General features: G+C 43.2%; 1 protein-coding gene across 1 annotated transcript in view; it reads left to right on the forward strand.

The window, feature by feature from the left end:
• Positions 1 to 769: 769 nt before the first annotated feature.
• SAR1B (secretion associated Ras related GTPase 1B) overlaps positions 770 to 15,416 on the forward strand; it is an 80,655-nt gene continuing 66,008 nt past the window's right edge. Inside the window, exon 1 of the mRNA XM_089669960.1 lies at positions 770 to 926. The gene's annotated coding sequence lies outside the window, so the exon portion shown is untranslated. The remainder of the gene's footprint in view (positions 927 to 15,416) is intronic.

Raw genomic sequence — 15,416 nt, forward strand, 5'->3', positions numbered from 1 at the left:
TTTGCCTTGTTTATAGAAAACAGAATTCTGTGAGCCCAAGGACAGATTAGGTACTTTGGACATATGTAAATGCAAATACATTTTGAGCTTATGTGTAATAAAATACTGATATCCACACAGGATCTTGCTGGCACAAAGATTCTGTGTAAAAAAAAAAAAAAAAGCATGAAATAAAAATGGTCCATAAAGCACTTCAAATTTAGACACGTAAAATGTTCACATCTGTAAAATTCTGTCTCCATTCATCTAGCTCGGTTTTAAGTCGCAGCACGTATGTATGTACATGTATTACCATGCATACACGGCATTATTTCTGCATAATTTACATGTATATGTATGTACATGTATTTACATGCACACACATGTAAATTATGTAGAAATAATGACTGAAGACGCGGAATTTCCTACTTTCCTTTTGCGCAGATGAACACAGCAGAAGATTACTGAGCACAACATAGCTGTGCACAGGGGACCATACAATACTATTGCATTCAGATCTGTTAAAAACTATACGCTGTATGGATATGAATGCAGTGGTTTTTTTATATGTGTGTGCATGTGCCCTTAAATGCAGGTGAACTTTACCATAATGTTTGTTTATATGTCCTAAAGAATTTTTTTCTGTGTTTACTAAACCAAAAGGTAAGAGGCTAGTGAGACTGTAGCCTAAGACTGCACAGATTTGAAAAGCAAAACCTTGTTTTAAGGACAGCAAAGCTCCACCTTCGTTAATAAAAGGAGCCCCTTGCTGGGTGACATGCCTGAGACAGGTGTAGAGTGACAGTGGAAGCAGCGATCAACTGTGTCAGAGCAGAGCTTGCTGCAACGAGGAGGAGACTGCCTGATCCCAGGGATTTGCACTGAGGATCTTGTGATTCTGTACAGCGAAGATTACTGGGCTGAATACCTCCTCCTGTCGCTGCCAGGTGACTGATTCTCTATACTCATTTTATGAAAAATAATCCCTGCTTGCTTCACCTGTTGATTATGTGGGCTGACAATCAGGAGCTGGCGAATGAATAACTATTTGTTTTATATAACCTAGGGCTTCAGGGAAAATGAGATGTTCATGTGATCTGTCTGTATTTGTTTAGTATCAGAAACTAGAAATATTTAGAAAAATGCTGAACTTGGGTTTGATTTGCAATATTTGAATATTTCCTTTCCAACTGATGTTTAGGATTGGACTAATAGAAAGCATACTGTTACTATGCAGCGTCATTATGCTCATGATATGAGATTATAATTGGCCTTATTCAATTATAAATTACCTTTAACTGCAATTGCCCAAAGCAACCCATCAGGATACAGTCTGTACTCGTCTGACTTCAAGTAGAACTAAAGGCAAAACTTTTTTTTCCATTTTGGATAGAGTAAGGGTGTGTTATAACCCCTGTCAAGTTGTTTTTTTGTTGTGTTTCATTAGAGAGATTTCTCTTCACTTCCTGTCCCATAGCCAGGAATATTACATAACATAACAGAAAGTGAGAGGAAATCTCTCCAAAGTGAGGGAATCCCAGGGTGGCACCAGAATTATCGTCAGAAGATTTCCCCTCTATTATTGTTCTGAGAACAACCCAAAATTTGGGATTTAAATAAAAAATAAAAAACGGTGTTCTAAATCTTCACTCTATCCAAAACTAAAGAAAAAATCCTTTAGCTATACTTTCACCTTTGTGTCCTTTGATTGGTTTATGTGGACTACTGCTTTTATCTAAACCTAATGTTTTTTTAAGTTTTGGATAGGTTTGTGAGGGGTTAGAACCTCTGTTAGTTTTAGTGTAAAGTTGAATTTCGTTTTCCAAAGTGCAATAAAGGAACAGCAGTTATGCCATGAACACACATTTTCAACACAAGATGTATAATTAATTTACAGTGCTGTAGTGGACACCCCACTGCACCTTCATCCTTTCCAGGGAGCCCCATTACTCTGCCAAGCAAATAAGAACAAATCAATTCTTGTTTTCCCTTCCATCTCAATCAAGGGTGGGTGATAAATTGTCAGCAAACAAAAATGCTCCTGCACTTGGGGATGGGCTCTGAGGAAGAGGCAAGTCCTCGAAACATGTGAGCCTATTGGATGTCTACACTCCCTATTGCGGACTGTTACTCAGCGCGGTGTTGACCCAGCTGTTCTTTTATGACGTGCCTTGACTTTATTGTCGTTTCTGAGTACAACACCTACTTTATTTCTTATTAAACACTTTTATGGTAATGCACTAGGCCTGTGCGCCCTCTGTTTGTTCTTTCCTCATTCGGGTGATAAATTGTATTCTACTATTCTTTGCACCCCCACTACTGCCCTCACCCAGAATATATCTGCCCTTGAACAGGGATATTCCTATCACCCCTCACAATGAGTCCCACATAGCACATCGGGCTTACTATGCTAATCATTGTGTAGAACTATGTGACCTAATATGAACCATCCTCAAAATATTTCTAGTTTCCCAAGTGTACCTTTGAGGTTTTTTGTGTTTCTGAAAATAATCATGATAGAGTTCAACTGTTCTGCAGAAACTAGAGCTACAATAAAATCTAACCTTACTTTGAACTTTAGTCAGAAAATGAAGTCCTGCTAGATCACTTCAGGCTGGCCCCTTTTGCAGGTTTAGCTATATAAAACATTAAAAAATCAGTGCTTATACTGTTTAAAATCCAGTAATACACTGATACAACCTGCTGTGCACATGCTCAGTTGCTCTTCATGTTTTGGCACTATGCCAAAAATTAGAGCCACTAGAGGCCCACCTGCTGACAGCCTAAAGATTTCCTTCTGCTCGGGGCTCTGGGCTTTAGCAAAATGGCAGCCTCCAGCAAGAAAAAACAGGAATAATGCTGGAGGCAATTTACATCACATGGTAATTTCGCTAGCATAATTATTAATGTGGAATGTATGTTAAAGGACATTATTTTTATCAAGTTGTTATGGGTAATGTTCTGTTTAAACCAGCAGGCTGAATAAAAAAGCTAACTGATTTCTCCATACATGCAAACATGCAACACATGCAAATGTCTTAATACACAGGGCTCTCTACAGACAGCAGCGATGTGTCAGGTTTTTTTCCCTTTGCAAAGCAGGGAGTAAAAACAGGCACATCACTCAGTAAAAGCAGCAATCAATACACAGGGTAAACATTATTAGCTACACAGTAAACCCTTTGCTTGCCCCTAAATGTTAACCCTTTCCCAGCCAGTGTTATTAGTACAGTGATAGTGTATATTATTAGCACTGATCACTGCATTAGTGTCCCTGGAGATGTCAGTGTCATTTGGTCAGTTCCCACAAAGTGTCAGTTAGTGTTAGATTGCCCGTCGCACAGTTCCACTGATCACCAGCATTACTAGTATAAAAATAAATAAATAAACATTTCAGTATATACTAACTTTCATGCAAACCAGTCACTATACGTTTATTGGGAGTTTTTTTTTTTAACCAAAAACATGTAGCAGAATACATTTTGGACTAAATGTATGAAGAAATTAGATTTTTTTTTATTTTTAATCCGATATGTTTTACAGCGGATAGTAAATAATATTAGTTTCTTCATAATTTTTGGTCTTTTTTTGTTTATCTAAATAATATTTAAAAAAAAACAGAGGTGATCAAATATGATAAAAAAAAGCTCTGTTTGTGTGAAAAAAAATTATACAAATGTAATTTGGGTGCATAGTTGCATGACCGTGCAATTTTTCAGTTAAAGTAGTGCAGTGCCAAATAGCAAAAAATGCCCGGGTCAAATTCACCTTTGAGGAAGAATTTCAGAAACTCCCCCTAGGTAATTCTACATTCAAAAATATTACATACCATAGTCCACATCTTGCTGGAAATAGTGAAGGTCCTCCCATTACAGATACAGATATCATGAATCCTCTCCCGAAAAAGTGCTGGCCCCTGATTCCTCTTTGTTCTGTGATTTACAGGATGAGTTGCATTTTTCAATAATGCGTCCACCTAGCGTCTGAGACGTTTAAACTGCAAGTGTTGTGCTCGGCTAGAAAATGAGACCTTGCACTGTGCACTGTGCATGCAGGAAGTTTGAATGGAGGAGGTGAAAGGGTTAATGTACAGGTCACCTACAAGTGCCTTTGTAAGTGGAAAGATTAGTGGGGGATAGGTGGGGTTCTGTAAACGAGCAGGCAGGACTGATTGATTGAGATTTCAGTGCAGGAAAATAGGAAGAAAGAGCACACTGGATTTCTAGCAGAACAATAGGTTCAAAAAACTGTATTCAAGTTTTACAAACAGTACAAAAGAAGGTGATACACAATTCAAGGCATCAACTGTATAAAAAAGGCCACATGAGCTGAGCCAAGCATCATACATTACATCAGCAGATCGTAAGCCGTTGAGATCAGCAGTTGAGTTAGTTGAAATCTTCCTTTTCCTACTCGCCTACCCCTGCTACTGCAAACAGCAGGTGCAGCATGGGGTTAATAGAGCCAAGGGACCTGTCATAAGCACTCATCAAGAGTGCCGACTATGCCCTCCTCCTTCATTGACAGAAGCTGTGCTATAGCCAGGGCCTGTGCTATCACTAGGCAAACTAGGCTGCCACCTAGGGGCACCTGGGCATAGCAAAGGCCGGCACTCTCTCTTTGTGTGACACCGCCACGTCATGAATGATCCTTCAGCGGAGAACAGGGGTGGCAGAGGGGAGAAAAAGAATGCCAGGTGTCTGGGGCCAGTGCAGCAGATGAGCAGCTGCTCCTTCCAGTGTTCCTGTCAGACTCAGTACCTTATCGCAAGCCGGCTGGCGGCTGCTGATCACTGTGGAGTTCCAGCCCTTCTCTTCCCATTCAACAGTGGAGGCGGAGGTAATGTCTGATGTCTCGTTCCCGGCTGGACATCCATCACATGTGCAATGTGTCAGGGAGTGATGACATCATTATGATCCCACAGCCTGCTCTTCTAGTGCCTTCTAGGTCTGCTGATCTGTGCCAGTGTTGGTGGTGGTGTGTTGTGTCAGATCTGTCACTGTGTATATCGCTCAGTTCAGGAGTTCTCTCTGTGTGTGTGGGCTGGGCTGCCTGCTGTCACAGCGTTTTATCTCCTCCCATTGCCTGGGGAATTCCTGCACGCTATCTGTCAGATTGTGGATCCATCATCTTCCACTCACTGCAGTTGTGACCCTGCCACTGTCAGCCACAGATACAGTCCATTTGTGACACAGATTTTGTCTTTAATATTGGTGTTCTTATGGCACTTATTTTTACAAAGTAAAAGAAATTAAGCAGTTTCATCTTTTGTTCATTGAATATTTTCTACTGTTTTTTAAAAAATATCTTTTTTTTGAGGGGGAGGCGCAAGTAGCTGGTCTTGCCTAGGGTGCAAAATGGTCTAGCACTGGCCCTGGATATAGCTTCTATGAATGAGAAAGAATCCCTGAATGTGCTTATTGTATCTGCTTTGACATTTTATAAATGAGTTTATTCTTTCCATAGCTGTGTTTTGCTTTCTCTTTTGAGTGATCTTATTTTGCACCCACTTTTTTTTGTTTCCAAAGTCACATTTTTCTATACCTGCCCAGGGCTGTGGAAATTTTTAAAAAAACTGCTTGTCCAAGGGACTAAATCAAGGTCCCAATCTAGCTGTCCCTCATGAAATTCCACTTGTCCTGATAGAAAACAAAAATTCCCAGGATGGAAAAAACTAAATAACAGTGCTAGTGAACAAACATAAAAAACAATAAAAATCAAATACTTATATCATAGTGAATTTACATCAGTGAATTTCATACAGTGAAGACAAAAAATAAAGAATTAAAGGGTTCATATAAAACATGAATCCAAATTCATACTACAATTAAAGTCCCTTCTTCTCCAAGAGTGTACACAGTGCCAAGTGCGATCTAAGTTGCGATAATACACCACGATATGAAAAACCTCAATACCTCCACATATAGATGTCGGGGCCTCTTACCAGACCAGGTGGATCATAAAATTATTAATGGTCATAAAGCTCAGCTCGAAGATATGCAGTCACAATCTCATCATATCAGACCAGTGGCCATAAAAAACAAATCTCCAAAATGGACAAACCATTAGAGGGTGTAAGTAATGGCCCTCTGTGCCTAAATAGGATTCCACAACAGTGGCCATAATATGAAAAAAAAACAAAAAGAGCGCATACATAGTGAAGTATGCCAAAAAACTCCTTTATTCCTTAAAATCAACAGTTCACATGCCAAAAAAGATTGTGATGCAAGATAAAAAGCACTGTGCTTACATAAATAGTGATATGGCAAGCTGATGGCTCCAGTATGGAAGACGCTCAACTCGGCTGGCAACACGTTGACCAACGTAGCAACGCGATGATGTCACACATACAAGCCCTGCCCTACAAGTTTCGTCGTACAGACGTCTTCTGGGGGATTCGGCTGTATGGATGTTTTTATTAGGCAGAAGTGCTTTTAGGAATTCTGAGGATTTTTTAAAAAAGAAATGGGCTTTATGGCGACTTAAAATTTTAATGTTTATTATTGTTTGCTAGAAAATTTCATAGAACTCCCAAACATTTATTTTTTTATAGCAGAGGCTCTAGAGAATACATTGGCGGGTGTTGCAATCTTTTATGGCGTATTTGCGTAGCAGTTTTTCAAACACAATTCTTTTGATAAAAATACACTTTTTTGATTTTAATGAAAAACACAATACACAACAACATTTTTGGTAAAATATAAAAGATATTATGCTAAGTAAATAAATACCAAACACATCATACTTTAAAATTGAGCACGTCCGTGCAACGGCAACAAACAACGTAAATTTCACTATCCATAGGAGACACTTTAAACATTTTACAGGTTAACACTTAACACCCTGGTCACATCGGGTGCAACTTGGCATGCGATTACAAATCGCATGCCAAGTCGCACCCTATTGTCCGCAATTACAGCGGTCATATCGGTGCGATTCTGACTTGGTCGGAGCCGCACTGATTTCCAAAGTAGTGCATGCACTACTTTTGGTGTGATTTGCATAGACATCTGTGTCAGATGTCTTTGCAAATCGCACCACAAATCGTGTGGCTACAATGTAAGTCGCACGATTTCAAAGTGGAGATCGGTGTGACTGGGGTGTTAGAGTTACACAGGAGGTCTGGTGCTAGAATTACTGGCCATGATCTGATGTTCGCAGTGATACCTCACATGTAATGGACGATCGTGGTTTGTGTGCGTACGGGACCAACGCATGCATTAGCCTTCGCACGCAAGCATGGGGGACGAGGGTGCTTGGAAATTATTTTCTATTTTTTTATTTTTACACTGTCACTTAAAAAGAATGTTTTTTTGTTCACTTTTATTGCTGTCACAAGGAATGTAAGCAGTGACAGGTACTCTTTATGGAGGGATCTGGGGTCAATAAGATCTCAGATCCCTCCTCGGCCCTTAAAAGCCTTTGATCACAACAAAATCAGTGTGTGATGAAAGGCTTTCCATTTTTAAAAATGGTGCCGTTTACAACCGGGCAAACCAGAAGCAATATATGTTCATCACTTTCTGCTTCCTATATCATAGAGGCAGAAAGAGCAGTTCTGGTCTTTGTCTGCCTCTAAGATCAGCTGGCAGAAGTGCCAGCTGGTCGATCGGGTGTCCAGGATTGGACAGGCTCTGTCTCCCCTCCCAGTGGATGGGATTCCAAGACTGCAGATAACAATAATCGAATTATAACAACAAAAAGAAAAAAAATGTAAATATAATAAAAAAATTTTAAATATATAATGATCTGTCCATACCAATAATCAGATAATATTACCAATAAAAATGTTGGTGGCAGGAACCCACATAGAAGAGAAATATATTTCCAAAATATTTAGAAAAAAAATGTGACATATTTACAATAAATTGGCCTACGCTAATATATTTTAACATGTATTCTAAAAAATGTAAATTTAAATATATTTTCTAAAGGCATATATTTAAAAATATATTTTTAAAAAATATATTCTTCAGCTTTTTTTTAACATATTCAAAAGTCATTTTAACTGCTTGTAAATGCATTCCAAAAATGTAGGTTAAATGTATTTTCAAAGACATATGTTTGAAAATGTATTTTTAAAAATATTCTTCATATATTTTTTAATATATAAAAAAAACATCTCAACATACACTTTATATATATTTTGAAATATATTTTTGAAATATATTGAATACGACCAAAATTGTAGTATTTCAAATATATGTTAATATATTTGTGAAGAATATTTTAAAATATATATTTCTTCCACGTGGGCAGTGAAGTTAAGGGGGTTGGTAACGGTCATGGTTGGCCGATTGGTGGGTGTGATGGCCGGCGGGAGTCAGTGGCAGCCATGGTTGGCTGACCGGTGGGTGGGGTGGTTGGGGGGGTTGGTGGTGGCCATGGTTTGCCGATCGGTGGGTGGGATGCTCGGGGGGTTGGTGGTGGTCTATCGGTTGGTGGAATGGTTGGTAAGGTCTGAGGTGGTCATGGTCAGCCAATCAGTGGGTGGGATGGTCGGGGGAGGGGGGTCGCTGGCAGCCGATTGGTGAGTGAAATAGTTGGGGGGGTCAGAGGCAATTGTGGTCAGCCGATCTGTGGATTGGATAGTCGAGGGGGGGATTGGTGGCGGCCGTGGCCGACCAATCGGTGAGTGGGATGGTCAGAGGGGTCAATGGCAGCTGTGGTCAGCCAATTGGTGGGTGGGAAGGTCAGGGTGGTCGTGATCAGCTGGTGAGAGGGGGGAATGGTTGGGGGGTTGGTGGCAGCTGTGGTCAGCTAATCAATGGGTAGGATGGTGGGTGGGATCTACGGGGTGCTGGCCGACTCTGACATGATGGGTCCTGGATCAGTGATATTGTCAGTGCTGTTAAAGATTGGAAGGGTAGCCGTGGCAGAGGAGTTGGACAGTAGGTAGGCCAGCGGAGGTGTTGTAGTATGGCAGCCCTCCATCTCCAGCAGCTTCCCAGAAGAACAAGATTCGGTCAGCCGTGCGGAGAACACCTGGCTTTGACTGGCGACGCTCTCCACCAATGGGCTGTGAGGGGGGGACAGGACTGGATTGAAGTGTGCCTCTGCTAAGCTTGGGGGGACGACAGGCGTTGGAACAGCCCACGGAAGGCAGGGGGAGGGGGGGACGTCTCCTGCTGCTTGTAAAAGTGATCCAGTGCATAGTTAGCTGCTCGGATTGTTTTTACTAGAGAGCCGACCATCACCTCTAAACCCTGCTGCTTGCCCACAGCAGAGACTAAATGTAAAAAAAACTTCTTGCCTGGCGCCCGGAACTGCATGTCCTGGGCGTCAGGCGATAGGAATTGAACATCCTTGCTGCCAAATTCCTACAAGTGTCCTGCTGCACTTGCTGTGATGCTTCCAGTTGTCCCTCTTCTGTTCCTGCATTGTTTCTTCCAGAATTTCTTCTCTGTGTCTTTTTATTACTTTTAGAATCCTTCTTGTAACAGATGATTAATATTAGAGTTTAAAGCTAAAATGGTATTAAGCCCCAAAATAAAAATGGAATTCATTGCAGCTTGCCAATCCTTAAATGTGGTGGCTGCATTTTATTTTTACTTAGATTCATCTGGTGATCTAGATGTGGATGGAGAAACCTTTGGGCAACAGCATTGTCAATCTGGGAAGAGGGTACTGTTAGATGTACTAGCAGATATAGATGGACTTGACTAACTGTTTAAAGTGGTTGTAAAGACTCAATGTTTTTTATTTTCATGCATTCTATGCATGAAGGTAAAAAACCCTTTGTGTGCAGCAGCCCCCCTATATTTACCTGGACCCCATCTCGATCCAGCAATGTGCAAGAGAGCAGTGGCTCTTCAGGGACTCATCCTCCTCATTGGCTGAGACAGCAGAAGTAGCCATTGGCTCCTGCTACTGTCAATCACAGCCAGTGAGCCAATAAAGAGGGAGCAGAGGGCGGGGCAGAGCTGAACTCTGTGTTTGAATGGACACACAGAGCAGAGCAACAGCACAGCCATCCAGAGCAGTGTGCTTACAGTGAAGCACGAACACACCGCCCCCCCCCCAGTAAAACAAAAAAAATTCCAGTATATATACCACCATTTGTAAACACTATAACTTTCATGTAAACCAATTAATTTACACGTATTGGGATTAGCAGAATACATTTTGGCCTAAATTTATGACGTCATTTGATTTTTTTAAAAAGATTTTACTGGACATGTTTAATAGCAAAAAGTCAAAAATATTGTTTTTTTCTCAAAATTGTCGACTTTTTTTTTATAGCGCAAAAAATAAAAAAAGCACAGACGATCAAATGCCACCGAAAGAAAGCTCAATTCATGGGAAAAAAGGACGTAAATTTAATTTGGGTGCAGCGTTGCATGACCGCACAATTTTCAGTTAAAGTAACGCAGTGCCGTAACGCAAAAAATGGCCTGGTCAGGAAGGGGGGTAAATCCTCAGCAGGGCAAGTGGTCAATAACACTTTAAAACTGAACTCCAGCTAACACTTTTTAGGCAGTTACAGCAACATTTGAGATAAAGGTTTTACATAAATTAAAAAATGCTGACCATTGTAAGCACCCCTATTAATATTAAATGGTTGTCTCAACCCTCTAACTGGCACTTTTTGGACAGGTTGGTGTGTTACAGGAAGTTGAAAAAACAGATTTACTGGCAGGAAAATAAAGGAAACAAAACTTAAAAAAATAAAATTAATGTAGGCATTGCATCTAAAAACTGGTAAGCTGCAATTTATTAAATGTTAGTTTATAAGTTTCATAATACTTTACCACTTACCTAACCTGCCCTTCCTGCTCAGGCCAATTTTCAGTGCTTTTGCACCTTGAATGACAATTGCGTGGTCATGCAACACAGTACCCATATGAATATTTTATCATTTTTTTCACATAAATAGAGCTTTCTTTTGGTGGTATTTAATCTCCGCTGAGTTTTTTATTTTTTAGTAAACAATTTTGAAAAAAACCCCAAAACATTTTTCTTAGTTTCTATTATAAAATTTTGCAAACAGATAATTTTTCTCATTCACTGATGTGCGTTGATGAGGCTGCACTGATGGGCACTGGTTGGCATTAATGAGGATGCACTAATGAGGCTGCACTGATAATCAGGACACTGATAATCAGTTCCCTGATTATCAGTGTAGATGTCTCCATTCACAATTGCCAGTTATCAGCAGTACTTTCCTGTAACAGCATGAGGAAAGTATTGCCAATAACTGACAAGTGTGTTTACATTGTGATCAGCTGTGATTGGACACAGGTGATCATGTGGTTAAGGGGTGCTGTGATTGGCCCTCTACAGAGAAGGACACAGCGCTCACAAAGAAAGCCGGGTGCGCGGTTTTGGGAGGACGTCATATAACGCCCTCCGAGAGCTGGACAACTGCTCTGTAGACGTCATTTGGCTATAGCACAATGAGCAAGCGGTTAAACCTACACACTATATAAAATACTTGTAACTTGAAAAACTAGGTATTGTGTAAGGATAGCCATACATGAGTCTTTTTTTAATTTTTCATCCAAGCAGTGGGTTGAACAAAAGAAAATTACTCAATTTCCCTATCCACACATTTGAGGTGATTGGGGAATCCCACCTGCTACGCTATTGTATTCCCCGCTGCCAGAATACACTGATTAGCACCACCAGCTATAGTCCTCGGTGCTGATTAAGAGAACATTTTCCAATGGGCTGATTGCACACAAATTGATTATCTGCAACCAGCCTGCCCATATGTGGATCAAAATTTGATCCATGTATGGCCAACCTAAATCTGTCTGCTGAATTCTTGTACCTGCACTGCTGGTCTGGAGGCACAGCAAGAAGCACAGAATATAACCGTAATATAGGCAGACACCTTGGCATTAGCAATTTTAGTCAGTAAGGTGTCATATTGCTGAGCTACCCATATAAGAAATCAGACCTATGCTAAGAAAAAAAGATGAAAAACACTCAAAGTTTGCTCCAGTGATACATGGAGGAACTCATGGAAGCAGGGTCCCACTAACAGACCTTCTTGCTGAAGAACATACAAGAGACTGAGCTCAGTCAGGGCTTTGTCTATGCATTTAAAGAAGCAGATTTGAGGGGGACAATGTGTATGCTAACCACTAGATCAGTGGTTCTCAACCTTTCTAATGCCGCGACCCCTTAATACAGTTCCTCATGTTGTGGTGACCCCCAACCATAAAATTATTTTCGTTGCTACTTCATAACTGTAATTTTGCAGTGGGAGGACTAGCGCCCCATCACTGATGTCAGTGGGATGAATAGTGTCCCATCATTGGAATCAGTGGGAGGAATAGTGTCCCATCATTGGCGTCAGTGGGAGGAAAAGTGCCCCATCATTGGTATCAGTGGGAGGAATAGTGTCCCATCATTGGTATCAGTGGGAGGAATAGTGCCCCATCATTGGTGTCAGTGGGAGGAATAGTGCCCCATCATTGGTATCAGTGGGAGGAATAGTGCCCCATCATTGGTATCAGTGGGAGGAATAGTCCCCCGTCATTGGTATCAGTGGGAGGAATAGTGCCCCGTCATTGGTATCAGTGGGAGGAATAGTGCCCCGTCATTGGTATCAGTGGGAGGAATAGTGCCCCATCATTGGTATCAGTGGGAGGAATAGTGCCCCATCATTGGTGTCAGTGGAAGGAATAGTGCCCCATCATTGGTGTCAGTGGGAGGAATAGTGCCCCATCATTGGTATCAGTGGGAGGAATAGTGCCCCATCATTGGTATCAGTGGGAGGAATAGTGCCCCATCATTGGTGTCAGTGGAAGGAATAGTGCCCCATCATTGGTGTCAGTGGGAGGAATAGTGCCCCATCATTGGTGTCAGTGGGAGGAATAGTGCTCCATCATTGGTGTCAGTGGAAGGAATAGTGCCCCATCATTGTTGTCAGTGGGGGGAATAGTGCCCCATCATTGGTGTCAGTGGGAGGAATAGTGCCCCATCATTGGTGTCAGTGGGAGGAATAGTGCCCCATCATTGGTGTCAGTGGGAGGAATAGTGCCCCATCATTGGTATCAGTGGGAGGAATAGTGCCCCATCATTGGTATCAGTGGGAGGAATAGTGTCCCATCATTGGTGTCAGTGGAAGGAATAGTGCCCCATCATTGGTGTCAGTGGGAGGAATAGTGCCCCATCATTGGTGTCAGTGGGAGGAATAGTGCTCCATCATTGGTGTCAGTGGGAGGAATAGTGCTCCATCATTGGTGTCAGTGGGAGGAATAGTGCCCCATCATTGGTGTCAGTGGGAGGAATAGTGCCCATCATTGGTGTCAGTGGAAGGAATAGTGCCCCATCATTGGTGTCAGTGGGAGGAATAGTGCCCCATCATTGGTGTCAGTGGGAGGAATAGTGCCCCATCATTGGTTTCAGTGGAAGGAATAGTGCCCCATCATTGGTGTCAGTGGGAGGAATAGTGCCCCATCATTGGTGTCAGTGGGAGGAATAGTGCTCCATCATTGGTGTCAGTGGGAGGAATAGTGCCCCATCATTCGTGTCAGTGGGGGGAATAGTGCCCCATCATTGGTGTCAGTGGGAGGAATAGTGCCCCATCATTGGTGTCAGTGGGAGGAATAGTGCCCCATCATTGGTGTCAGTGGGAGGAATATTGCCCCATCATTGGTATCAGTGGGAGGAATAGTGCCCCATCATTGGTATCAGTGGGAGGAACAGTGTCCCATCATTGGTGTCAGTGGAAGGAATAGTGCCCCATCATTGGTGTCAGTGGGAGGAATAGTGCTCCATCATTGGTGTCAGTGGGGGGAATAGTGCCCCATCATTGGTGTCAGTGGGGGGAATAGTGCCCCATCATTGGTGTCAGTGGGAGGAATAGTGCCCCATCATTGGGGTCAGTGGGAGGAATAGTGCCCAATCATTGGCATCAGTGGGAGAAATAGTGTACAATCATTGGCGTCAGTGGGATGAATAGTGCCCCATCATTGGTGTCAGTGGGAGGAATAGTGCCCCATCATTGGTGTCAGTGAGATGAATAGTGCCCTATTGTGGGTGTCAGTGGGAGGAATAGTGCCCCATTGTGGGTGTCAGTGGGAGGAATAGTGCCCCATTGTGGGTGTCATTGGGAGGAATAGTGCCCCATCATTGGTGTCAGTGGGAGGAATAGTGCCCCATCATTGGTGTCAGTGGGAGGAATAGTGCCCCATCATTGGTATCAGTGGGAGGAATAGTGCCCCATCATTGGTGTCAGTGGGAGGAATAGTGCCCCATCATTGGTGTCAGTGGGAGGAATAGTGCCCCATTGTGGGTGTCAGTGGGAGGAATAGTGCCCCATCATTGGTGTCAGTGGGAGGAATAGTGCCCCATCATTGGTGTCAGTGGGAGGAATAGTGCCCTATCATTGGTGTCAGTGGGAGGAATAGTGCCCCATCATTGGTGTCAGTGGGAGGAATAGTGCCCCATCATTGGTGTCAGTGGGAGGAATAGTGCCCCATCATTGGTGTCAGTGGGAGGAATAGTGCCCCATCATTGGTGTCAGTGGGAGGAATAGTGCCCCATCATTGGTGTCAGTGTGGTGGAGGGGGGAATAGTGACCCATCATTGGTGTCAGTGGGGGGGGGAATAGTGACCCATCATTGGTGTCAGTGGGGGGGGGGAAATAGTGTCCCATCGTTGGTGTCGGTGGGGGGAGGAATAGTGCCCCATTCTTGGTGTCGGTGGGGGGAGGAATAGTGCCCCATCGTTGGTGTCAGTGGGGGGAGGAATAGTGCCCCATCGTTGGTGTCAGTGGGGGGAGGAATAGTGCCCCATCGTTGGTGTCAGTGGGGGGAGGAATAGTGCCCCATCGTTGGTGTCTGTGGGGGGAGGAATAGTGCCCCATCGTTGGTGTCTGTGGGGGGAGGAATAGTGCCCCATCGTTGGTGTCAGTAGGGGGAGGAATAGTGCCCCATCGTTGGTATTAGTGACACAAATGATGGGGCACTATCCCTTCCACTGACACCAATGATACTTACCTTGCTGACCCCTGCTCCAGCCTGGGCTCGCTCGCTCTCTCCCTCTTCCATCTACAGCCTGCATACCTGGCTGCAGCAGCAAAATTTGCACTTACCTGTCAGCTGTCTTCCTTCTCTGGCCTCTCTCTTCACTCGCTCCTGCAGCTCCCTCGATCTTCTTTGATCTCCGCGCGCTGCCGCTCGGCTCCTCCTCTCCAAGCTCCACCTCCTCGCCGGTGATTGGCCGCCTGTGTGCCTCTCCTGAGCTACAGTTCCGGTGGCCAATCAGCGGCGAGGAGGCGGAGCTGTTGAGTGATCCCGGAGGTGTGGCCAGGTTACAGGGGCAGCATATCATCCCGCCCACAGATCGCCTGAGACAGGAGCGGTGTCTCGGTTCCTAAGACCATCGGAAATATGTGTTTTCCGATGGTCTTAGGCGACCCCTGGGAAATGGTCGTTCGACCCCCAAAGGGGTCGCGACCCCCAGGTTGAGAACCGCTGCAC

Source organism: Staurois parvus, unplaced genomic scaffold (assembly GCF_062004578.1).
Source record: "Staurois parvus isolate SC_StPar_1 unplaced genomic scaffold, SC_StPar_1.0 ptg000085l, whole genome shotgun sequence".
NCBI classification, from domain to species: domain Eukaryota; kingdom Metazoa; phylum Chordata; class Amphibia; order Anura; family Ranidae; genus Staurois; species Staurois parvus.